Here is a 25,747-nt window from a genome sequence, read left to right on the forward strand (position 1 = left end):
AAGATAAAAACCATATGATCCTGTCAATAGATGCAGAAAAAGCATTTGACAAAATACAGCATCCCTTCTTAATAAAGACTCTCGAGAAAGTTGGGATAGAAGGAACCTACTTAAACATCATCAAAGCCATCTATGAGAAGCCTTCAGCTAACATCATCCTCAACGGGGAAAAACTGAGAGCTTTCCCCCTGAGATCAGGAACACGACAGGGATGTCCACTCTCACCACTGTTGTTTAACATAGTGCTGGAAGTCCTAGCATCAGCCATCAGACAACAAAAGGAAATCAAAGGCATCAGAATTGGCAAAGAGGAAGTCAAACTTTCACTCTTCGCAGATGACATGATACTCTACATAGAAAACCCGACAGACTCCACCAGAAGCCTACTAGAACTGATCCAAGAATTCAGCCAAGTTGCAGGGTACAAAATCAACGTACAGAAATCGGTTGCATTTTTATACACCAATAATGAAGCAACAGAAAGAGAAATCAAGAAACTGATCCCATTCACAATTGCACAAAAAACCATAAAATACCTCGGAATAAACCTAACCAAGGATACAAGAGATCTGTATGATGAAAACTATAGAAAACTTATGAAGGAAATTGAAGAAGACACAAAGAAATGGAAAAACATTCCATGCTCATGGATAGGAAGAATAAATATAGTTAAGATGTCATTACTACCTAAAGCACTCTACACATTCAATGCAATTCCAATCAAAATTGCACCAGCATACTTCTCAAAACTAGAACAAACTATCCAAAAATTTGTATGGAACCACAAAAGACCCCGAATAGCCAAAGTAATACTGAAAAATAAAACCAAAACGGGAGGTATCACCATCCCAGACTTCAGCCTCTACTACAAAGCTGTCATCCTCAAGACAGTATGGTATTGGCACAAAAACAGACACATAGACCAATGGAACAGAATTGAGAACTCAGAAGTGGACCCAAAAGTATACAGCCAACTGATCTTTGACAAAGCAGGAAAGAATATCCAATGGAAAAAAGACAGCCTTTTTAACAGATGGTGTTGGGAGAACTGGACAGCAACATGCAGAAGAATGAAACTAGATCATTTTCTCACACCATGCACAAAAATCAACTCAAAATGGATAAAGGACCTGAACGTGAGACAGGAAACTATCAACACCCTAGAGGAGAAAGCAGGAAACAACCTCCTTGACCTCCACCGCAGCAACTTCTTACTTGACACATCCCCAAAAGCAAGGGAATCAAGAGCAAAAATAAACTGTTGGGACCTCATCAAGATTAAAAGCTTCTGCACAGCCAAGGAAACAACCCAGAAAATTAATAGGCAACCAACGGAATGGGAAAAGATAGTTGCAAATGACATATCAGATAAAGGGTTAATATCCAGAATCTATAAGGAACTCACCAAACTACACGCCCGAAAAACAAACAACCCAGTGAAGAAATGGGCAGAAGACATGAACAGACACTTCTCCAAAGAGGACATCCAGATGGCCAACAGACACATGAAACGATGCTCAGCATCCCTCCTCATCAGGGAAATACAAATCAAAACCACACTGAGATACCACCTCACGCCAGTCAGAGTGGCTAAAATGAGCAAATCAGAGAACTCTAGATGCTGGCGAGGATGTGGAGAAACGGGCACCCTCCTACACTGTTGGTGGGAATGTAAACTGGTACAGCCCCTCTGGAAAACAGTGTGGAGGTTCCTCAGGAAACTAACAATAGAACTCCCTTATGACCCAGCAATAGCACTGCTAGGAATTTACCCAAGGGATACAGAAATGCTGAGGCATAGGAGCACATGTACCCCAATGTTCATAGCAGCACTCTCCACAATAGCTAAAACATGGAAAGAGCCTAAGTGTCCATCAACAGATGAATGGATCAAGAAGATGTGGTTTATCTATACCATGGAATACTACATGGCAATGAGAAACAATGAAATCTGGCCATGTGTAGCAACATGGATGGACCTTGAGGGTGTTATGCTGAGCGAAATAAGTCAGGCAGAGAAGGACAAATATCATATGTTTGCACGTATAGGAGGATTAGGAGGAACTTGACGGAGGAACAAGGGGGAGAAGAAGGGCGGAAATGGTGGGGGAAAGGGAGAGAGGCAAACCATGAGAGACTCTTGAATGCTGACAAAAACTGAGGACTGATGGATGTGGGGGGGAGGGGGGATGGGCATGGAGGAGGGCACTTGTGGGGATGAGCACTGGGTGTTATGCGGAAACTAATTTGACAATAAACTATTTGTTAAAAAAAAAAAACATATAAACTAATGGAACAGAATTTAGAGTCTAGAAATATTCATGGTCAATTGATTTTTGGAAAAGGGTCAAGAAAATTCAATGTGAATTGTCTTTTCAAAAAATGGTGCTGGAATAATTGAATATTCACCTGCAGAAAGATAGATTTAGATCGTTACCCCACAGCATACACAAAAAAATAACTCAAAATAGACCATACAGCAAGTTTTTAAAGGATGTTAAATTAGACTGCATTAAAATTAAAATCTTTTGTACTTCAAATGACGCCATTAGAAAAATGAAAGTCCTAAGTTATAGAAAGAGTATGTTTACAAATCAGATATCTGATAAAGGACTCGTATCTAGAATATATAAAGAACCCTTTCAAATCAATAATAAGAAAAAAAACTGGATTTTAAAAAGAGACAAAAGCCTTGATGAACATTTCATCAGTGAAGAGACACAAGTGGCTAACAACATGAAAAAATATCTAGCATTAGTTATCGGGTAAAAGCAAATTAATACCATGGTGAGTTATTGCTTCACACCTACTAGAATGGCTATCTTCAAAATGTCAGACAATACCAAATGTTGACAATGATGTGAACAAACTGTAAACTTTATACTTTGCTGGTGGGAATTCAAAATGGTGCAGCCACTTTAGAAAAATTTTTGACAGTTTCTTAAAATATTAAACATAAATTTACCATGCAGTAATTTCACTTCTAGGAATCTACCCAAAAGAAATGAAAACATATGTCCAGGCAAAGACTTCCACATAAATGTTCCTAGCATCATTAACCATAACAACCAAAAAGTGGAAACCATTCAAAATTGCATCAAGCAGTGAATGGATAAATAAAATGTGGCATACCCACACAATGGAAGTCTATTCTGCAATAAAAGGTAACAAATTGCTAATACATGCTGCAACATGGATGAGTCTCAAAACCATTATGCTAAGTGAAAAAAAGCCAGGAACAAAAGATCACATGATTCCGTTTCTATGAAATGTCCAGACAGGCAAATCTGTAGATTCAGAAAGTAGATGACTGGTTGTTGGCACTAGAGGTAGGAATGGAAATTGTCTGCAAATGGGCATGAGAGATCGATTTGAACTGATGGAAATGTTCTAAAAATGGATTGTGATGATAGCTCTACAACTCCCTATGTTGAGTAACGGTCATTCAATTGTACACTTAAAATGGGTGGATTTTATATGTAAATGATCTCTCAGTAGGACAGATATATAAATAAATAAATACTCACAGCAACCCAGAGACAAACTTTGTAAGTAAAGAGATGATAATTATGTTCCAGCTAAATAGTGGGATTATGAATGGTGGGATTATGAATGATGTTTATACTTTTACGTATTTTCCTAGTTAAAAATGTGTTTTTAAATCAGAAGAAAATTTGAAAAATCATTCTCTGAGCGTTAAACAGACACTACATGATGGACCACAGGAGGGCTACGTAAAGTCACCTTTGTAAAGGGACAGAATGGCCCTCGGGCCTACAGGATTTGGCAGTAACCTGATTACAGTTAATAACACATCTAAAGAAAGTTGAATCAATCAGTAGAGAACACTGATCAATAAAAAAAAGCAAAGAAAAGGGACAGTTGCAGAGGAAAGCAATTCAGGGCCCAACTGATGTCAAGCAGTGAGACTGAAGGCTGGTCCCAGAGTGGGTGTGCCCACCTTGCGATAGAGAGGAGCGCCATACATCTCATACAGCTTCAGAGCATTAGACACCCTCAGCATAGTATTACAGATTTGTCTTGTGGTAGCTGCATGCTCTCCACATAATATTTTTATAAAATTTTTTGCAAATAATTTTGTGTGCGGAGAAAGCCCATTCATACTGATATATTATGAATTAACACACATTTGGTTATATACTTCTGACTCCTGAGGTTTACTTCAATGTGAGTCAGCTTGTCCAAGGGGAATCAACTTTAGAGTGGCAGCAAGATGAAAATTATGCACCTACACAGCTGAGACAGACTCAGACTAGGGCAAATTCTTCAGGATAAATTGCCACCTCTTGGAAGCCAGCCAGTCAATTGACCTTTCTCAGTGACATCCCAACCTTGACAAGAGCTTCTTACTCAGCCTTCAATATCAAAAAAGCAAAACACAAGATATATTGAAATTATTGTATGTTCAGCATATTTTTTTAAGAAGCCATTTATGAGAAGAATTTAAATTATTTAAATCTTGTACTTACTGACTCCAGATCCATCCAGCCACAGCAACTAGCACTAGCAATTCTAGCACTAGCTTCTTCAATTCCATCTTACTTATAAAACCAGTGCTGGTTAAATAGAGAACTTCCTTCCAACGATTTTTGCTGGTGGTGATGTTCCAGCACCAAGAGTCTGTGGCTCTGTGCTAAAGCCGCTGGGAACAATGTACCTACTCTGGGGACAATGGAGCTTATTTGCTTGAGCACTGAGTTATAGTGTCCCACAACACGCTGGTACTTTTCATGACCTGTCTTGTGTCCTGGTTCATAATTTCTACTCTCATTTCCATATTGGACTTTGAGGCCAACCCCCTATATCTCATTCCTGCCTGCCCTCAACCTCTTTCCACACTACCCAATGCTAATTGAGCCCTGATAGTGTCCCTGCCTTGACCTGGATGGTACAATTTGATTTTGGCACTCTCTTAATGCTCTGAACCATCTTTTCCTAGGATAGTGGCTCTCAACTTTGTTGCTATAATACTACAATTCTGATGTTAACCACCCAAGTTACCATCAGACTCCACAGGTTTAAGAGAAGTCCCCCAAAGACTATCCTCATTTCAGCTACCAACTGCAAGTTCACAGTCCCCAGGCCACCTACACTTCTGGTCAACTAGGCACATCACTGTGTTCACCATCCAGGAAGCTCTCCTAGGCCACAGTGCTCTCAGAGTTCTTACTAAAGTTTCATTATGTAAGCATACTTGATTGAATCATTGGCTACATGACTGAACTCAATCTCTAACCTTTCTCCCTTCCCTGGAAGTTGAAAGTTTGTGCTAAGATCACTATGGCTCAAGACTAAGCTTTCTAATCACATGGTTGGTCTTTTAGGCCTGACCATCCCCCAGTGTGAGTCATCTACTTAGCATAAATTCAGGTATAGTCCCAGGGCCCACTATGAAAAACAAAGACACTCCTATCCCTGGGGGAATTCCAAGAATTTGGAGTTTCCCTCCTCCCCAAGAACCAGGGACAAATGCCAGTTGAATTATTTATTATATAACACTTGCATATTGCAATCACCCAGGAAGCTTTTTAAAATGTTCATGCCTGGATCCCACCAAGAACTTATTGGTCAGGGTGCAGCCTGGATATGAGGATTTTTAGAATATCCTGCAGATAACCCTAATTTACCCTATAAACTGTGCTTCTGGCCTTGCTTTATCGTCTTAGTTTGAACTTCTTAGGATATATGTGTTCCTCCAAATTAGATTGGAATTGCTGGTCTGGTTAAGGGAGCTCCCAGCATGCTACTTGGCTGGGCCAGGCATCTTATGATCTAGCTTAGGTCTAGGGTCCCTGTGCTGCATAACTCAGAGTAAACCCATTCCCAACAGAGTCTATGTGAATAATGCCCTGGGTCTATGCAGTGTACACACCGCACTATATAGCCAGGGTACACAAGTCTTAATCTAGTCACCACACATTAAATTAGCATCAAGCAAATTTACCAAATGACCAATTTAGCAGATCTACTTATTTTACTGACATACTTATTAGCTTTAACAAGAATATTTCCACATCTCTATCAGCTTTAAATTCTAATTTCAAATTTAAAACCATCTATGATGGGGGTGCCTAGGTGGCTCAGTCAGTTGGGTGTCTGACTTCGGCTCGGGTCATGATCTCACGGTCCATGAGTTCAAGCCCAGGTGCCCGGCTCTGTGCTGACAGCTCAGAGCCTGGGGCCTGCTTCAGATTGTGTGTCTCCCTCTCTTCCTGCCAACCGCCCCCCCCCCACTCGCACTCTGTCTCTGTCTCCCTCTCTCTCAAAAATAATCATTAAAAAAAAAAGAAAAAGAAAAGTACAACAGATTCCCATATAAAATGCTAAAATTTTGAGAAATTTGATATTTTTTAAAATTTATAAAATTCAGATAAATGTGATTTATCAGATTATTCTATAAATCGGCCTTTGGAAAACTGGCCTTCTACGAATTGGAGTTCTGCAAATTATATTCTTGGCTTCTGCTTATGATTAGCTTCCATCATCTAAAAAAATTTGCTTATGTGAGAAATTTTAAACCCTAGTATTTTCCATCAAGATTTCCTTGTATAGCATGTGATTAAGAGACTGCATTTTGAAAGTGTTTAAAATAAAAAAAAGCAGGAATACAGAGAAGGAAAACATGAACCACTTTTGACCAGCCCAGGTTTTTCCCAGGAACTTGGGAGGAACTCTTTAACCATGAACCAAGAAATCTGTCTGGCAGAAAAAAAAAAAAAAGAAAAAAGGAGAAAGAAAGAAGGAAAGAAAGAAAGAAAGAAAGAAAGAAAGAAAGAAAGAAAGAAAGAAAGAAAGAAAGGAAGAAGAAGAAAGAAAGAAAGAAAGAAAGAAAGAAAGAAAGAAAGAAAGAAAGAAAGAAAGAGAAACGAAGGAAGGAAGGAAGAAAAATATTTAATAGAATTTGGCAACTATGTTGGGTAAGAGGTTGTATTTGACATGAAGGCCCTGATAATACATTTCCTGAATAAAACTAGTGACTGCATTTATGCATATTATCCTTACCAAGTCAGTTCAAGTTATAATGTGGGCAATTTTTTGTCCACTGACCTAAAGAAGGAATTTTTCAGAAAACTCCTCTTTCTACCTCAGAGTGAAGTAGAAAATAATTTTTAGCAAACTATTTTCTGCCATCATGAAAGAATGGAGATTCAAACTTGTGATACTGATTGCATTTTAAGTTACCTAAGGAAAGTGTTAGGGAGACAAAAATTGTCTTCTAAAAATAAACCAGAGCCACTGAATAGAAACAGCTCTAGCCCTAGCTTTGAAATTGTTCACTCTGAATTCCAAACTTCTACTTTTCAGGTTCTTTCTGAGGTTGTTGGTGAGCTAACCAATCTTGAGGGCTGACACTATAGGACTCAATAAGAATCCTAGTAAATATGTAGCCTACGGTTTGTAGTCTTTGAAAAATAAGTAAATTTCCCAACTCATCCACATACTTCAATTATCTCATACTATTAGAAGATCTGGAAATACAAAGTTAAGGATTCTGAGCAATTGGTTTTCAAAGAGTCATTCAAATGGGCTAAAGGTGCATATTAGTTTGGCTTTCACACCTCCTGCTCCTTTTCAAGAGGATAAATAATTACAGTGATTTATCTTTGAAATGTGCAGCTTGGAACTGGATGTGGAGAAGTCACATAATGGTGTCAGCGCTTCAGCCCGAAGTAAATAAAATGGTGAAATATATTTAGCATGCGATAACACAAAGCACTGAGAAACAGAGATAAAAAGAAGAAACTGTCTTTACATGATTAGAGAACTTTGCAAAATACCAAGCTTTTCCAAAAAGGAAATAATTATAGAAAATAGAAACAGTGGGAGAAAAACAGAAAGCCTTCCAAGTTCCAAATTTCCATCCTAATTCTAGCCCCCAAAGGCAGGTCAGTTTCTCAGGCTCTTTGCCTGGGTTTCTCCTCTCCAACTTTTCAGCCTCCTTCCATGTAGTAAGTGCTTAATTCTGGATGCAGTAGAGCAGTTGCTTAGATCTCTAATGCCTTTCAAGGCTAATGTGAATATTCAAGCTAGTGGTGGCTTCCATTCTTTTCCCAGATGCCCATAAGAGGCACTTTGGCAGGACTATGGTGCCATAAAGAGATTTTACCCTCCAAGAAAGGATGCCTTCTAGTTTTCCCTTTCTGTTAACATAGGCTAGATTTGCAAACCCATATTAATTTGCTTCAAAGGACTTGAACGGTCCAATCAATCAAACAACTGCCTTTTAACAGACTTTGAAATTGAATGCAAACAAAAAACAGCCCAATAGTTTGTGTACTGGAAATTGCCTTGGAGATGTCTACGCACAGAACCTTGCCCCGCCTACCCCCCTTGCCTGAACTTGTCCCCAGGCCCCATTCCTGCCACCTGAAATTGCTCTTGTGTTGGTCATCACTGAGGACCTCCTAGTTGCTAGATCCAAGTGACCCTCTATCCATTCAAGTCTTATTTTCCAGATCAGAGAAAGCTGATGTTGTTTATGAGTTGATCAACAGACATCATTGAATAATGTTTTGTTTTGTTTTTCTTCAGCATCTCTGACCACTCCCTCACAGCCTTCATTAGGAGGATCTCTTTCACTATGCACTACTTAAATGTGAACTCTGCAGAAATCCATTAGGGATTCTCTTCTTACTCATCTCCTTTTTCATGTGTTATGTTGTTCATTCCTTTGCTTTCCTTGTCACCTTTAGGTTGGTGACTCCCATCTTATATTTCTAGCCTTTATATATCTGAGGGTCCTTGGGGAGGCAGAGAATGGAGGGATTCAGAGATGAGGAACACATAAATGGGACCAGAGCCTTCAGTTTCAGAACTGCTTGTCTCCTGGAGTGCCTGGATGGCTCAGTCAATTGAGCATCTGACTCTTGATTTCAAATCAGGTCATGATCCCAGGGTTGTGGGATCAAGCCCTGTGTAGGGCTCCATGCTGAGCATGGAACCTGCTTAAGATTCTCTCTCTCAGGCACGTGGTAGCTCAGTTGGTTAAGTGACTGACTTTTAATTTTGGCTCAGGTCATGATCTCACAGTCATGCAATGTGGGATCGAGTCCTGCGTTGGGCTCTGCTCTGAGCGTAGAGCCTGCTTGGGATCTCTATCTCTCTCTGCCCTTCTTCTACTCTCATTCTCTCTCTCTCAAAATAAATAAACATTTAAAAAAAGATCATCTCTCCATCTGCTCTCCCTTCCCTAGTTGCTCTCCCTCCTCTTTCTAAAAGAAAGAAGAAAGAAATAAAGAAAAAAGAAAGAAAGAAAGAAACTCTTTTTCTCCTTCAGGCTCCTAAAGAAACTAAAAAGAAAAAAAAAAAAAAAAGAAAATGTATGTAGAGGCTGCTCTCTGCTTTGCTTGGCATCTGAATCTGAATGTTGGTATAATTGGTCGTAATTTCACTTAGAATTTTTAAAAGTTAAGCATGTAAACACTTTTGGGATTTTTTTTCTGCATTGATATTTAGCTGGACAGGTTGGAGATTTGACAATTCCCTTAAATTATATGTCAGTATTTCAGGGCAAGACTGAGAAGACATGTGTTAAAAAGAAAAAAGTTAATGTGTTAGTACAAAGCAATGGTCAGTAACTTCTTTCTTGTATTTCTTATACTAATATTAATATTTATACTAATTTGTGCTATTAACAGGTAGCACTCGTGGCTGCAGATAAAAGAACACCCCCCCCCCCCAAATAATGGTTTATTTCAGTCTTTGTGGATGCCTGAAGTTTGGTAGTCCTGAGCTGGGATGGTAGCTTTGCTTTACTAAGACCTCAGGAAAAAGCTCTTTTTAGTTTTCTTTTCTTCCAACCCCAGACTGTGGCCTCCTTCCCTGTGATCCAATGTGACCGGTTATCACATCCGTATTCTCAGGAGCAGACAAAGGGCATGCTCACATAGTCCTTTAAGGATGTTTCCCGGAAGTTTTCCAGTAGCACTTCTATCTATGTCACTGGCCAAATCCTACATTGCTGCTTGCAGCTAAGAGAAAAGCTGTACAATATGGTCTTTATTCCAGGCAGTTCTGTGTCCTGTCAAACATTGTGCTTCAATTACTATGAGTGCAGTGGAGAATAGATGGAGGGGGGCAGGCAGCCAGAAGTCTCAACAATATTGTGTTCAAACAATGAATAAAGCCAAGAGAAAATATCTAGATTTATTTGATGACAACAGGTGATGGAAATGTTACTTCTTCAGGAAGATTCTGTAGTGAGAAAAAGACATTTGTATGTTAAAAAATCAGTGAGCATGGGGCGCCTGGGTGGCTTAGTGGGTCAAACGTCCGACTTTCACTTAGGTCATGATCTCGCGGTTCGTGGGTTTGAGCCCCACCTCGGGCTCTGTGCTGACTGCCAGCTCAGAGCCTGGAGCCTATTTCAGAGTCTGTGTCTCCCTCTCTCTCTGACCCTCTCCTGCTCACGCTATCTCTCTCTCTCTCTCTCTCTCCTAGAAATAAATAAAAATATTTTTTAAAAAAATCAGTGAGCTTGCAGGGTTCTGTTCAAGGGTCCTCATGCTCACTCAGCTTCAGGTGAATCACAGGGTGGATGAGCATCCCATCACCACAAGGACTTCGGAGCCTGTGGGCCATTTTCCTGAGAGGTGGTAGGCAGGGAGCCCTTATCCCAGAAGCTTAGAGAGCTGTAGAACCATAAGTGGCCAAATCCTGGTGGGCGGACTTGTCTGAGTGGCGGCAGGCTTGGTATTGTTTCCTACAGAAGTGCCTCTGTTATTTTGTGCAGTTCATCTCTAAGTATTGAAATGAGGACTCCCACCACTTCTCTTGAATTTACAGACTCCTCTGTGGGGATTCTTCTCCCTGCTAGTGAACTTAAATCTTCCTTTGTTCAGAATCTTTCCTCTTTCTGTGTTCTTATCCCTTCAACGCGACCACACCAGCAAGAATGTGATCTTTGCACACAACATCCACCAAATCCAGCAAAACAGCCTTAATAGACCATTCCTAGCACTTAAGGAGATTTTTGTTTCCTCTTCTTTCTTTGTCTAGCAAAGCCACCTTCACTGGGTACGTGGGTATGCTTTTCATGGCCTTTGTGAAATTTAGATTAAAGGGGTTAAAAAAGAAGAAAACAACAACAAAATTCTTAACTTTCCCAGAACTGAAAAGCTGCACCTAAACCCATAATATTTGAAATACTGATGTTCGGAGAGATAAAATTATGTTGGGCAAATATTGCACATGTACAAATGATTTAATTTCATAATTGTGTTTTAGAAATGCTTTGCTCTTAATCAAAGAGACTCACACCTGCTTTTCTAAATTAGGTTTCAATGTATACATCAAGTGGGCAATGCATTAGGACATCTGGGGAAGGGATTCAAGAAACCGTGAAGACAAATGAGGCAGAGGTAACTCCTGGGCGCTACCAGGTTAACCTTTGTCTTGCCCTTCAGCACACCTAAGTGCCCAGACTTGTGCTCTGACGATGTCTCATTAAAGTAACATAAAATGTCAAAACAGAAAGAGGAAGTCCTTCTCTATCTCCAGGTAAACCAATGGAGGCACTGTGAAAAAAGCAAAGCTTTAGAGATATCCCAGGCTGGGTTCAAATTCCAGGTCTTCACTTAGCTATACTTTGAGCAAGTTACTTGACCCCTCTGATAAGAAGGCAATGAGCAGTAAAAGCCAGCATGGGTTCATTTATTACATCTTAGGTCAAACTAACATAATTTTATTTTTTATAAGCTCACTACAGTTTGTGTAGACAGAACGCATTTTAAGTTTGGCACACTATTAGAAAAAAAATCTCAAGATATGCTTGTGGTCGCAGTGAATAAATGCAAAATGGATAGTCATTATGCATAAGTTTGGAGCGGGTTGACCAACAACATATAAAAAGTATGTATTAATGTAGTAATTCTACCTGAAAAAAAAAAAGTATCTCCGATAGCAGGAAAGTCTTGGGCCCTATTGTATTCAAGATTTTATCAACACCTTGAATAAAAACATATTAAAAGCTTGGGTAGCTTAACAGTAGGAGGGACAGAGAATGCACGGGTGACAGAATCAAAATTCCAAAATGGTCTCAATAACCTAAGAAAGTAGGGGCGCCTGGGTGGCTCAGTCAGTTGGGCGTCCAACTTCGGTTCAGGTCATGATCTCACGGTTCATGGGTTCAAGCCCCGTGTCAGGCTCTGCACTGACAGCTAGCTCAGAGCCTGGGGGCTGCTTTGGATTCTGCGTTTCCCTCTCTCTCTGACCCTCCCCCTGCTCACGCTGTCTCTCTCTCTCAGAAATAAATAAAACATTAAAAATTAAAAAAAAAAACTAAAAAAAGTAGCTGAAGTGAAGTCCAATAATAGCTGTGTCAAGTTCAGCATTTAGATTCATAGCTACTTGGCATAGGAGGATGGTACATGGTTGAGGATGGTATCAGGTCAGCACAACCAGAGGAAGTGGACAAGACCCACTTGGCTGGTATGTATGGTGAGAGTCTGAGAGAAGAAATGACCAGCTTGAAAGGGGCTCCATTGGCCAAATTTTAGTGATTGTATGGGTTATAACCAATTGAATAAAATAGGAATCCATGAGCTTATATTGAGTAATTGAATTAATATGTGAGGAAGAAGAGAAAAGACTGCCTGATAGTAGATTGCTAACCTAAGAAATGAGGAAAGATTGATGGACATAGAAAAAAAATCATCATTTGGCAAAAATCATAGTAATAATTGTTTCAGACAAAAATCGATGGAGGTTAATACTAGTGGGTGGAAGTAAAAAATACTTAGTAATTAACTTTACAGTGGAGAAATCTGTCCAGCATCATTTTATCTAAGTTGTAAAAGTCAATATCAGCAGAAATAGGACAAATTGACATCATGTGCCTCCTGATACGATGTACTAAGAACATGGCATTGCGTTCATGGCATTCCTTTCAAAAGTTAACCACTGGGATCTAATCATAAGGAAATAGAAGACAAATATAAATTGGGGAGAATTCTATCAAAGTAACTGATGTGTACCTTCAAAAGAGTCAAGGTCACAAAGGTCAAAAAAAGACCAAAGAATTATCGAGATTGAAGAGGCTCGAATAGAGGCATGAACCAAAAAGGAAGGGTGCTTATTAAGGATGCTATTGAAGAAATCAACAAAATTTGAATGGGATGTGTTTATTGGGTGGTAATATTATATTGATATCAGTATCCTAATTTAATAATTACATGTAGTAATACAGGAGAGGATCCTTTTACTTTGGGAAACATGCAGGAGTCACGGGCATCATATCTATAACTTACTCTCAAATGATTCAGAGAATTAGAGAGAATGACAATGGGAAAAAGAGAGATGAGACAAATGTGGTAAAATGTTAACATTTGGGGGAATCTGAGTGAAGGAGGCATTGTTTCTACAGCTTTTCAGAAAGTCTTAAATAATTTCAAATAAAAGTTTTTAGAAATCAATTACATAAGTTCAAATGAGACACATGAACTAGCAAAGTGTTAGAGGAGAAATTTAAACCTTAGAGTAGCTCAAGGCTCACTCTACGTGACTCTCAGGTCTTAAAGAGTTGGTGCATTGATATGACCAGGTGAAAGGCAATCTTTGTGTCAGGAATCATTCCAGCACAAAACAGGCAGAAGAGCTCTCAGCTAGGCTTCCTGAAGTCAGAAACTTGCATCAGGAAATGTACTGGGGACCCAGGCAGCCGCTCACTGGTGCCTTTTTCTCTCTTTGGCCACATGGTCACTCATCTCTGCTTTTCTCTGCAGTTACTTCGTCCTTTTCTCTCTCTGCACATCGGATTGCCTTGCTTCTCTGTGGACAGAGCAGAAAACGGGCCTATGTAGGCCTGCAAATTGTTGCGAGTGAACGTAATTGGCCCTGTTGAGTCAGGTACCCAGCTCTGGCTGGGTGAGCTGATGCAGGGAGGCTGGGGTGATGTAATCCTGCCCACTTGGCCTCAGAAGAATGTGGGAAGCAGATGTTTCAAGAAGAGGCACGAGCGGGCAGGCTGTGCCTATCTCAGCAAAAGAACAAATGAGCCAGAGTTGGATGAAAGGCCCAGCTTGATGAGTGAGAAGGTTGAAGACATCTGGTTCTACAGGATAGCTCAATATGTAAGTGCTACAGCATGACCAGAGAATACAGAGCCCATCGAATCGTCAGGAATACCACGGCAACAAATGTATGCTGGTGCAGGTGCGTTGAAACAGTGAGTCAAATACCAAATACTCAAATAGTGCTGCAGCTGTGAGTGACGTGAGTTTTCTAACATGGAAACTAGCTCTTGATGAAATTCTGAATAAAATGAAGTCCAATTTTTCCTTGATCTACATGGGAGCTGTAGAAAATTCACTGCATACTGAAAGCTTGCAAAAATATTTTGTGTTTAAAACAAAAAAAATGCAGTTAGGCTGTGGGTTTAGACAAACAGGCTTTTAGCCTATGGGAATATCGAGCTGGACAATCTAAACTCTTGCAGGATGAAGGAGAATTCTTTATTACGTGGGACTCCCATACACTGCAGCGGGCCCGACATCCCTGTCCCTCCCTAATGGCAATAACCACCCTCCAAATTATTGCAGCAAGCCCCAAGTGCCCCACATTCTTCCAGGATGCTTCCCGAGGTAAGTATCACTATTAATGACCACTAGTTTAGAGACAAGTTCACCTCTGCCAGGAGTAGTCAGTGGGTTACTTCTGCTTTATTGGAAGCTTTATCTAAATAAATCCCTTCCAACTCTAACATTCAACAAGCCCATAATTAAACCTCATAAAGCCATCACTTGTTCCCCTTCTGAAATGTAACAGTCTTTTTTAACTCCTTTGACATTCAAGAAGATACTCAACCTTATACCAATACTCACCAAAGCTATGTTATTCGGGACAAAATTCTTTTAGCTTCAGATAAGAAGCCACACACAAAAGAGGAATTTATTGTCTTAACTTGGAAATACAAGGGTGGAGTTGATACCAGAACGACTGGATCCTGGAATTTGGGTGAGGTCTTGGCGGCTCTCTCTCTTTCTCTTCTCTTCTTTCTCCCTTTCTCCCTTTCTCCTCTTTCTCTCTCTCTCTCTCTCTTTCTTTCTCTCTTTCTTCCTCCCCCCCTTCCTTTCCCTCCCTTTCTCCCTCTGTCTCACACTTTCTTTTTCTGTGCACTGAGTCCAGTCTCTCCCCAAGTGATGGCGAGATGGCTACTGTCCATTCACAATCTATCTGTTCTATGAAAGGCCTTTGCTTCTTTCCTCCTCCTCCAAACTATGCCCCACACTTCCAGCAGAAAACGACGACTGTGAAAGTATTAACATTATGATCAGTTGTTTGTTTTTCTTATTCATTGCCATATCTAAGCAACCAGCATAGCATTGCCCATTTCAGTCACTTAAAAAATACTGAATGAATGAGTGAATGAATGAATTGTTCAGTTGGAACTAGAGATTGCCCACCTTCAGTGCTGGTGTTTCTCTCTAAGACTTTCCTAGACATTTTGAAAACATGGGTAAAAGGCAGCAGTGGCTGTATATTCTCGAAGCAGGCATTAGACTGGCTTATGGTGCAGAGATGTAGAGGCAGAACAGAAAAACCCAGTGGGAAACATCCTCTTTACTCCAGATCTATCCAAGGAGCTTCACGGTCCAATTACCCAGGTTCATCCCCTTCTTACTTCAGGCTGAGGATTCCTCACAGGAGAATAAAATCAGCATTAAAGAAGTTGGCTAATTGATTCAATTAGCATATAACTGAGGTCATTTCAACTCATTAGGCCACTTTAAAATTTCATTTTGGTCCCATGACTCTTTCTACACTTTGTTCTTTGTAGCACACTAATAGAATTGGGCCTCACACTGAGTCATAGTAAAAGGGTTCTTCTACATAATCGCAGGCTCCAAGGCCAGTCTACATTGGATGAAACACTTTACCACACTTAAAAGCATGACATTACGTATTGTTCTAAATATCTTCCGAGTAATAAGAGTCTTTATTTTTTCTTTATGCGAAATTAAAAAAAAAATTAAGTCAAGTTGCATTTAAAACCGAAGCAGGGCAGGGTGGGCCAGAATGCTAGGGTTTAAAAAATGTGAACAACATCCTTAATATAGCTGTTTGTGACTAACCCAGTGGGTGTGACACCCAGGGGAAAACAATAAGCTCACTTATCTTGAATTTGAAAAGTTAGAGGTTAGAACTCTGCTATTTTTTGAACATAAAAATTATTCAAGGGCCTACTCATTTTAAGAAAAGATTGTTGATGATGGGAAGGTACGCATTTAAAGACTTTTAAATGAAAAAAAGTTTAATGAACAAATCAGAAAAATGCAATCTATGCCTCTATGCCCCTCCCCAAATTTCATGTCTTTTAAAAACTGTATCTTTTGCTAAGGATCTCACTCTGCTACAACTGCTATGGCAAATACAATGTATTTTTTTTTTTGAGAGAGAGAGAGAGGGATAGAGACAGCATGAACAGGCAAGGGTCAAAGAGAGAGGGGGTCACAGAATCCAAAGCAGGCTCTAGGCTCTGAGCTGGCAGTCAGCACAGAGCCGGACTCAGGGCTCGAACCCACAAACCATGAGATCATGACCTGAGCTGAAGTTGGACGCTTAACCAACTGAGCCACCCAGGCACCACAATACAATGTATATATAACAGAATCAATTCCAGGAATAACTTCTACCTTTGTGGCAAAACTGGTCTTAGAATCAATCCATGGGTACACTTTGTAAGAATCACTAAAGTATAGCAATAGTTTAATCTACAGATCATCCAAATGCCAAGCAACTTCTAAGCATTTTGTCAATGGTACTTCTAACTCTCACAAGACATCATTTGATAGGTACTTCTATCATCACCCCCTTTTTTTCTTACAGTGACATCAGCTTTATTTTCTTTTCTTTTTTTTTTTTTTACAAATAGTTTATTGTCAAGTTGGTTTCCATATAACACCCAGTGCTCATCCCCACAAGTGCCCTCCTCCATGCCCATCTCCCCCCTCCCCCCCCACACCCATCAGTCCTCAGTTTGTTCTCAGCATTCAAGAGTCTCTCATGGTTTGCCTCCCTCCCTTTCCCCCACCATTTCCCCCCTTCTTCTCCCCCATGGTCCTCTGTTAAGTTCCTCCTAATCCTCCTGTATGTGCAAACATATGATATTTGTCCTTCTCTGCCTGACTTATTTCACTCAGCATAACACCCTCAAGGTCCATTCATGTTGCTACACATGGCCAGATTTCATTCTTTCTCATTGCCATGTAATATTCCATGGTATAGATAAACCACATCTTCTTGATCCATTCGTCCGTTGATGGACACTTAGGCTCTTTCCATGTTTTGGCTATTGTTGAGAGTGCTGCTATGAACATTGGGGTACATGTGCTCCTATGCCTCAGCATTTCTGTATCCCTTGGGTAAATTCCTAGCAGTGCTATTGCTGGGTCATAGGGGAGTTCTATTGTTAATTTTTTTAGGAACCTCCACACTGTTTTCCAGAGGGGCTGCACCAGCTTACATTCCCACCAACAGTGTAGGCAGGTGCCCGTTTCTCCACATCCTCGCCAGCATCTAGAGTTCTCTGATTGGCTCATTTTAGCCACTCTGACAGGCATGAGGTGGTATCTCAGTGTGGTTTTGATTTGTATTTCCCTCATCACCCCCATTTTACAGATTAGAAAAACCCAAGACTTGGAGAAGCTAAATAACCACTCCAAAGTCACATTGCTATTCAGGGTTGGAGCTGGGATTGAAACTTGGGCTGGCTGACTTCTATCCATGGTTCTGTGTTGCCTCTTAGACCTAAGCTGTGTATTTCATGGGCACACAAACTTCTGTGTTTATGTACAAAGGAGACTGTAGATCTGAAACAGATATTCAACTTAATGATTCATCTTTTCAATGCAATTTAAAAAGCTACCTTTTTCAGTAACTATGAGTGTTACTATACTATTGCCATGAACAAAATGGCTTAAAAGACAACATCAACCCAAAGATAAATTTGAGATATGATTTGCACAAGTATATTGTATAGCCATATTCAAATGGAAATGACTCAAAAACCACTTACATGTTTGCCTCTTTTGGGCTTCTGGATCCTGATTCTTCTAACCAGATAAGAATGACCTAGCTGCAAAAGAATTAAGAAAACATAAGAGAAGAAAGGAGATGTGAGAATTCCCAAACCCATACTAAATTAACTATATTTTCCTTTATGTTATTTCTGACATTCTGGCATCTGGGACCTTGCTGACCAAGGAGGAACTGCCCCTCCCAGGGTTAGCTAATTCCTAGAGATACCGTACAACTCATAACATTCCCTACAACTTTAGAGCCTGCTAACATTATTCAAACTAGCCAATCCTAAGCCTGCTTACCCAGCCTCATGAATGCCCTCCTGTAAAAACCACAATAAACGTGTTTGCCCAGGCTTTCCCTTGTTTCCTCTGCTCCTTGACCTACCTACATGGCGTGCCATGACTCTTGTTTCTAGGGATTTGTGAGTATCAGAAATTATTCCCTTATGTCAGTCATTTCTGTGTCTGTGTGTCTTACCATACTTGATTAAAACAAATCCTGGGTACATTTTAAAACACATATCCTATATAGGAGTGCTGTTTCAAAGGGCCACATGCACCCCAATGTTTGTAGTAGGGCTATCAGCAATAGCCAAATTATGGAAAGAACTCAAATGCCATTAACTGATGAATGGATAAAGAAGATGGTGTGTGTGTATCTGTGTGTGTGTGTGTGTGTGTGTGTGTGTGTGTGTGGCCTTCTATCCAGCAGTAGTGTAGATCCAAAGAGCCTGGAATTATGTTCCCTGACTCTTACATGGCATCTTTGTAACTGAACAGACTCATGAAAACTCAAGGCATTGTCATTTATCTCATTTGAGCAATTAGCAAATGTGTGATGTGCATTCACCTTGTTCATTAATTAGCTGCAATTGTATCTAAAAGCAAAATGTGACACAAAAGGAATAATTAAGATCTCTAAATACCAACTTGGTACGAAGGACAAAGAAAGCTCCTTGTTCAGGATTTCTCAAATTGGGCGTGACTTCTGTGTTTTGAAGTTAGTGGCTAACCCAAATCTCTATTCCTCTTCAACTTCATAGTTTCTGAGTTTGAAAATAAAAATTATATGGAAATAAAGATGATGGATATGATAAGAAAAAGGCCCTATTTGTACAATTAAAATTATGGCTCATGCAAATTGTGTCAGTGATTCGGGAATCTTTTCAGTGGAAGATTTAATATCAATGATTGAAAGAGAAAAAGGAAAATCAGAATACTGGCTGGGTTACACATAGCCTTAATGTGCTCCTAAATATAGTGACTGTGGAACGAGAAGGCAGACAGAATTTAACACATAAATGTGCCTCAAATTAACCAGTAGGTGTCACTGTTTAAATGTATTGGCAACAGTCTTCCAGAGTTCTGTGTAAAGCCCAACAGGAAATAATCAGTTTTGAGTAAGTTGCACTAGCTCAAACCAACAAAAAGAATGCTTACAAATCCATGTTCTTAATTTATAACCCCAATTAAATAGTGACTTAATTTCTCATTATTAAAATAATTATTGGAAAATCAGTCTAGGCTTACTGGTGGTAAATTTACAAATGGTTGCAAATTTAAAGACAAAGTCTTTTAAGAATTAAAAAAAAAAGTCTAATATAATAAGTCTATGTTCCAAAGGAAAGTAAAGATTCTGCTACATTGTAGGACAGGATTTCAATTTTTAAGAGCTACAGATGTTCTTTGATTCTATATATGTAATTTTGAGTGAAAGAAAACATTACTCTTTACTTCTATTGAGGAAGCTAGTGTATAATTGTATCTACCACGTAGGTACAATGAGTCTTGTATGATCTTGTCTGTCAAAGGAGATTGTGAATGTAAAACTGTTTTGAAAAATTGCAAAGTGGTGGTTACATGCAAGTAAGATTCCGTTCAACTTGCACAATGTATTTCTTCTGTACCCCCCACAGTGGAAGGGTCCAGAAAAGGGAAGACAACTATGAGATTTGAAACACCTACTTTTGTGAGAAGGCAATATTATGAGAACAATATTAACTAACATTAGTAATATTATTAATAATACTCATTATGATTATTATCATTAAGAAGGCATTATGATAGTTCATTCAGCATTACAACCACTCAGTGGGGGTAAATATTTTTCCCATTTGTGAATGAGAAAAGGAAGACTAGTAACCTGAGAAAACTGGCAAACCTGTCTTACCCCAAAACCTAGGTTCTTTCTACTGAGTCACCACATGATTTGAACTTTTATAAACTGAATTATATTCTTAATGTTTGCTCCATTAAATCAAAAGTCAGCTAGTGGGGCTCCTGGATGGCTCAGTTGGTTAGGTGTCCGACTCTTGATTTTGGCTCAGGCCATGATCTCATGGCTCATGAGATCGAGTCCCAAGTTGGGCCTGCTTGGGATTCTCTCTCTCCCCCTCCCGCCGCTCCTCCCCCCCCAAAATAAATAAATAAACATTAACACTTTTCAAATTCAGTTAGAGAATCCTGCTAATCAGAGAAACCCAGTGATAAAACATTTTGTAGAGAAGAAAATAGTAAAGCAAAAGGTCTCATCTAAATTGGCACGTAAAGATTATGGCTAAGTAGGCCATACAACTAATCAGTAGAAAACTTGTAATTCGGTGTGCTAGGATCTATCTGATACATTCTCTTGTTTTAGACCAGCAGTCTTCCAACCTCCTTTCATCCATCTTTGTGGCATCTCGGAGTAATCTGGCAGGATCTCAGCAATCGCAAGAAGAATACTCATGAATGTTTGTTTGTTTGTTTGTTTGTTTGACCATATCAGCTAATGCATGGTAACTGGTTAATACAAACCAGAAGCCTGATTTACAATAAAGTTTTAAAGAAGCAAAGTAAAACTCCACAGTGTTTTTTGCCTATTCTTGCTAGTACTGTTCTATATTTACACTTGAACATAGTAATACAAACCCGTAAATTAGCACAGGTCCCTATGTTCAGGCTGGAAAGGTTTCAAATCAATATAGTTTTTCCTCTTGCTTGGCCTTTATGGTGGAAGAAAGAGGTAGGTTGAGCTCAGTTGAACTATTGATTGAAATAAATAAGTTTCACCCAAAAATATTTCCTTCCAGTATGCTCCCCTCTCCCAAATCTATATAGATGGACCAAGACTTTCCATGTTGATAGAGATACTGCCAAAACAACACTAATCAGGTTGCCTCTTGTTTCAAATTCTTCAGTGGACTGCAGAGACCATACTTAGCATGGTTTCAAGATGGCTTCCCCACCTGTACCTCTTTCTCTCCCTCCCAGAGTCCTACTTCTCTTCCTTCAACTAAAGCTGTGACTCTCTGGGAAAGAGTTAGGGCTTCCCACACTGCTCCTTTAGCATCACGGACATAATTCATGTTTTCTCATTATAAATGCGATTCATTAAAATCTCTCTCTCACTCACTCACTGAGCTCCTTGAGACAGACACGGAGTTATTTATCTGCACATCCCAAGTGTCTACCAGTGACTGGTTTATAGCCAGTTCTCAGATGCTGGCAGGAAGCTCTTTTCCAAACTACTTAGACACTCTTTTCCTCTTTCCTTCCCTTCCCTTCTTGAACAATTCCATTCTAAAGCTGTTAGATAGGCTCAAGCAAGGTAAACTTTACATTGGCAGGTGGCACGTTTAGGGAATTACAAATATGGATGAAAAACTAAAACAAAATCTGTAACGTTGCATCAGAATTGGAGGTACTGGTATAAACTCCTCCTGGATGTAAATAGACAAATACAGATGTGTATACACACATACTTCCTAATTCTGTCTACTCAGAGGACCTGGGAACAGTAACACATCAAAAGAATGAGCGTGTCTAGCACTAAGATCTTAGTTTCTAAGGACCTTTCTCCTGCTAAAGAGAACCAGAGATCTTTTGAAAATGGCTGACTCTAGGGCTGTGTCACAGAAATACATGGAATATTTTGGACTAGGAAGTACGTAAGTGCTAAAGAATGATGGAGACATGTTAAAAATTAGCTCCAATGGATTCCCACTGGCCAAATCTGGGACACTTTGAGCATCGAACAAATATAGAATGGATCGTAACCATTTATTAAAATAGTATGCACCATGAATGCATACTTACATTACTTATGATTCCATAAATAACTGAATCAAATGGAAAGTTTGATGAGTAATAGGATATTTATATAGCTTCAAAACATTTCCCCCAAAATATGGATTCATTACAAAGGGGGGAAAGAGTGAATTTATGGTGGTGAAGGTTGGCAGAGAAGCTTAATCAAGACAATTAAGTTCAGTTAACAGGACACATCAAAATCACTCCCCCAGAGCGGAAGCGGTGTGAACACCGCCTCACTTCTGCGATACTCTTGCTACAGAAGCACAACCTGAATCTCATCAGACAAACCCAACTGACAAAGGGACATTCTCCACAGTGATTGGCCTGTCATCTTCAGAAGTGTCGAGATCATGACAGTCAGGAGACACTGAGGAATTGTTACAGAGTCAAGAAGCCCAGGGAGATGTGACAAGTAAATTCAACACATTATTCTGAACAGGAGAATTTACTATAAACTACAACTGGTGATTAAAGGAGGTTTAGGGACTAGAAGTAATAAATTATCAACATTAATTTCCTGATGTTGATGGTTGTATTGGAACATCTAGTCGGTATCTTACTTGCCAATGAGTTTTTTAAACTGTTCTTTGCCCTGTTGTAGTTGCAACTTTTTTCTCTAGGTCTTAGATTACTTTCATATTTTAAAAAGTATTTAAAAAAAAAAAAAAAGGAACAAAGGAAGGAAGAAAACAACGAGACCATGCCATTGGTATTTTAAAATTCTAAGCCGGACGGCGGCTAGAGTCCATTTTAGAGCTGTGGTGCCTACCGTCTCCGCCTTCAAGAAGCTAATGGAAGAACTGTGCTCACGCCATTCGTTTTGGCGAAAAGGAAAAAGATGGGGATTTAGCCTTGACTTTTCGGCGGAGGCGGCTTTCTAACTACGCTCTCCGACCAGAGGCGCCCGGCCCGCCCGGGCTCTGCCGCGGGGAAGCGGGGCCCGGCTGCGCGGCCGAGCCCCGAGCCCCGACCCCGCCTCGGCCGCGCAGCCCGGGCGGTGGAGACGCCCTGCGGCCCCATCCGGCTTCCCCGCCCGCGTCCAGCCCGCGCGCCGAGTGGTCTCCCCGCCCGCGGGAAGCGAAGCGGAGCGGAGCGCTGTGCGTGTTGGGGGGACGTGGGACGCGGGTGCGTCTCCCCCAGCCGGAATTCTTGGGCCCCAGAGTGTTGTGCTCAGCGAAATGTGTATTTGAAACAGAAATAAAAATTTTAAGGTAAAAAAACCGGAAAAGTAAATATCTACCAGGAGTGGGGTTCGAACCCACGCGGACATTGTCCATTGGATCTTAAGTCCAACGCCTTAACCACTCGGCCATCCTGGTACAGGCGAACGGTCTGCAGTTCACTCTTCCTACAAGCCGTATTCCACCGTCCTCAGACCCTCCCGCAAGAATTTCTGAGGAGATCTCGCCGCTGTTTTCCCGGTTTTCCCACCGCGGGCTGGAGCGACCTCCCCGCCAGAGCCTCGGTTTCCCGCCGCCGCCGCCGCCGCCGCCGCAGCTCACTGTTGCCCCCGGCCCGCCACGGCAGGGAGGGCAACTGCAACCGAGCTCGGCGCGCGGGCGGCGGGGACGCTCGGCGGGTGGCTCCGAGCAGCACTCGGGCGCAGCCAGCGGCGCTTTCGGTTTCGAGGTGCGCGGGCGCGGGAAACAAACACACCAGTAAACTTCCGAATTCCTGGGCGCGCGCTGTTGGAGGTGCGGGAGGCTGGCGCGGCGCGGACGGAGCCCTCAGGGGGGCCTCTCGTCTGTTTCATTCCAAATAGAGTAAACTTCAGGGAGTGAGTTGCACGGGCAGCGGGAGAGTTCTCGGGCCCCTGTGCTTTTGGGCCGCTTTTCTTCTTAACGTGTCACACAGGAAGGAAGTTTTGTAGAAATTTGTGTCTGTACCACATGCGGGGGGGGGTGGGTGGGGGGGTGGCACAAGTGGCCCTCCCCGCTGGCTGCGGGCACCACCGCCGCTGCACCCCCTCACAGGCAGTGAGGGCCCTCCGCTGTTCCCCCGACCCACCCGGGCACCTGAAACGTGTGTGCTCCTCACTCTTCAGGGCTCGCCCTCCGTCCTGTGCACCGGAGAGTCGGTGTGTCCTCCTTTACCAGGACGGCCATTGCATTCCCCAACCCCACCCCAAGACCTCGAAACTACCCCAGAGCCACGGCTCAGGTGTTCCGGAGCGTCGGCGAGCCTGGGAGCCGAGCACGGTCTGGCAGGCACAGCCTCGTTCCCACACTGCAGGCAGCCGTCTTTGACCGAGAACTTCTATCTTCCTGGAGCCTGCGCAGAGTCACCTGTGTGGGACCTCACCGCCCGGCTCTGCACCCGCTAGATCACGGCGTAGAAACGCGTTGCCCTGCCGCCTCCTGGAGCTTCAGGGATTCCCCGGGAACCTTGCCGTGACCTGGGGAGGCTCCCACCCCGCCTCTCAGGCCCAGTCAAGAATATTGACTGCCCCCGAGAGCCCCTGAGGGTAACAACTGGTGGAACTGCCCCCTACCCACTTTACCACAGAACACTTGGCATTGCTGTAAGCTCTTTACATATATTATCGAGTTGTTGTTTTTAACAACTCTGTATAGCAAGTGTTTATATCACCATTTTCAAGTTTAGAGGCCCAGTTACAAACTCACTCAAATATAAGAAGAGGCCTCTTAGACATGCAGCCTGCACCTCAAGGCCATTGCAGAGCTTCCTTACCACCATTCTAGCCATCAAATCCTCCATGATCTTCTGGAACATGGCAGTATACTATTTGAATGATCTTTTCATTTAACCCCAGACTTAGCCTCCCAAAGACCTCAAGTATAAAACAGTTCTGAACTGCTTTCATCATAGGGTACCCCTTAGTAATGCCTCTTCTGCAGCTTCGAGAGTGTATTAAATTTCTGTGGCCACTGTTTAAGGATGGGCCTGGAGCACAAGCTAGTCTAGTCAGTTACACATAACTCTGAGCTATTGGAGTTGGAGGTGTGGCAGATAGTATTTTCGAAGAGAGGACCAAAACAGGACCTCCCATCCCACATGTTACTTTATCTTCCTCCACTGTGATTTTGACACCCGTACCATCAGTACCTGGAGTCCATGTTCTTCCTCACTCAATCTGGGAAGCACGCGCCTGTGGCAGAGTGATGCTAAGTGACTTCTGAGGACTTTCACCTTGTTCTCTTACGATGCTTGCTCTGGGAACCCAGCCACCATACTGTGACAAAGCCCAAGTAGCCACATGTAGTTTTTCCAGCCAACAGTCAGTATGAATTGCTGCAAATAAAGTGAGTGAGCCTTCAGTTGATCTCAGCAACTAACCATCAAGTGACCTAGCTGTTGAATCTTCCCAGCTAGGCACCCAGATCATGAAACAGGGATGAGCTAACCCTACTGTATCCTTTCCCAGTTTCTGACTCACAGAATCTATGGGCAGAATAAAAATGTTACTGTTTAGGTTTGGGTTTTGTTTTTTGTTTTTTAAAATGAAGCAATAGTTACTAAAAAGTCTGAGACGAATAAATGGGAATACGGTTAGGGAGCACCAGGAGCATCACACAGAGACAGGCTGTCTGGGAATAAAGCCAACACAAGAAAGCAGAATCCCAAGGTGAGGCGTCCAAGGTGTGAGTCCATCATTGGAATCCTTTCCTTCC

General features: G+C 41.4%; 1 protein-coding gene and 1 non-coding gene across 2 annotated transcripts in view; both read right to left on the reverse strand.

Moving 5' to 3' along the window:
• The window catches only part of UTRN (utrophin), a 576,845-nt gene extending 553,181 nt beyond the window's left edge, over positions 1-23,664 (reverse strand). The window contains exons 1-2 of the mRNA XM_039230877.1: positions 23,356-23,664; positions 18,035-18,094 (exon numbers count right to left, since the gene is read on the reverse strand). The gene's annotated coding sequence lies outside the window, so the exon portion shown is untranslated. The remainder of the gene's footprint in view (positions 1-18,034; positions 18,095-23,355) is intronic.
• On the reverse strand, positions 23,353-23,434 carry TRNAL-UAA. The gene has a single exon. It is a non-coding gene; the product is annotated as a tRNA-Leu (tRNA).
• Positions 23,665-25,747: the final 2,083 nt, after the last annotated feature.

This window comes from Hyaena hyaena, unplaced genomic scaffold (genome assembly GCF_003009895.1).
Source record: "Hyaena hyaena isolate Hyena2069 unplaced genomic scaffold, ASM300989v1 scaffold_52, whole genome shotgun sequence".
Lineage (NCBI taxonomy): Eukaryota > Metazoa > Chordata > Mammalia > Carnivora > Hyaenidae > Hyaena > Hyaena hyaena.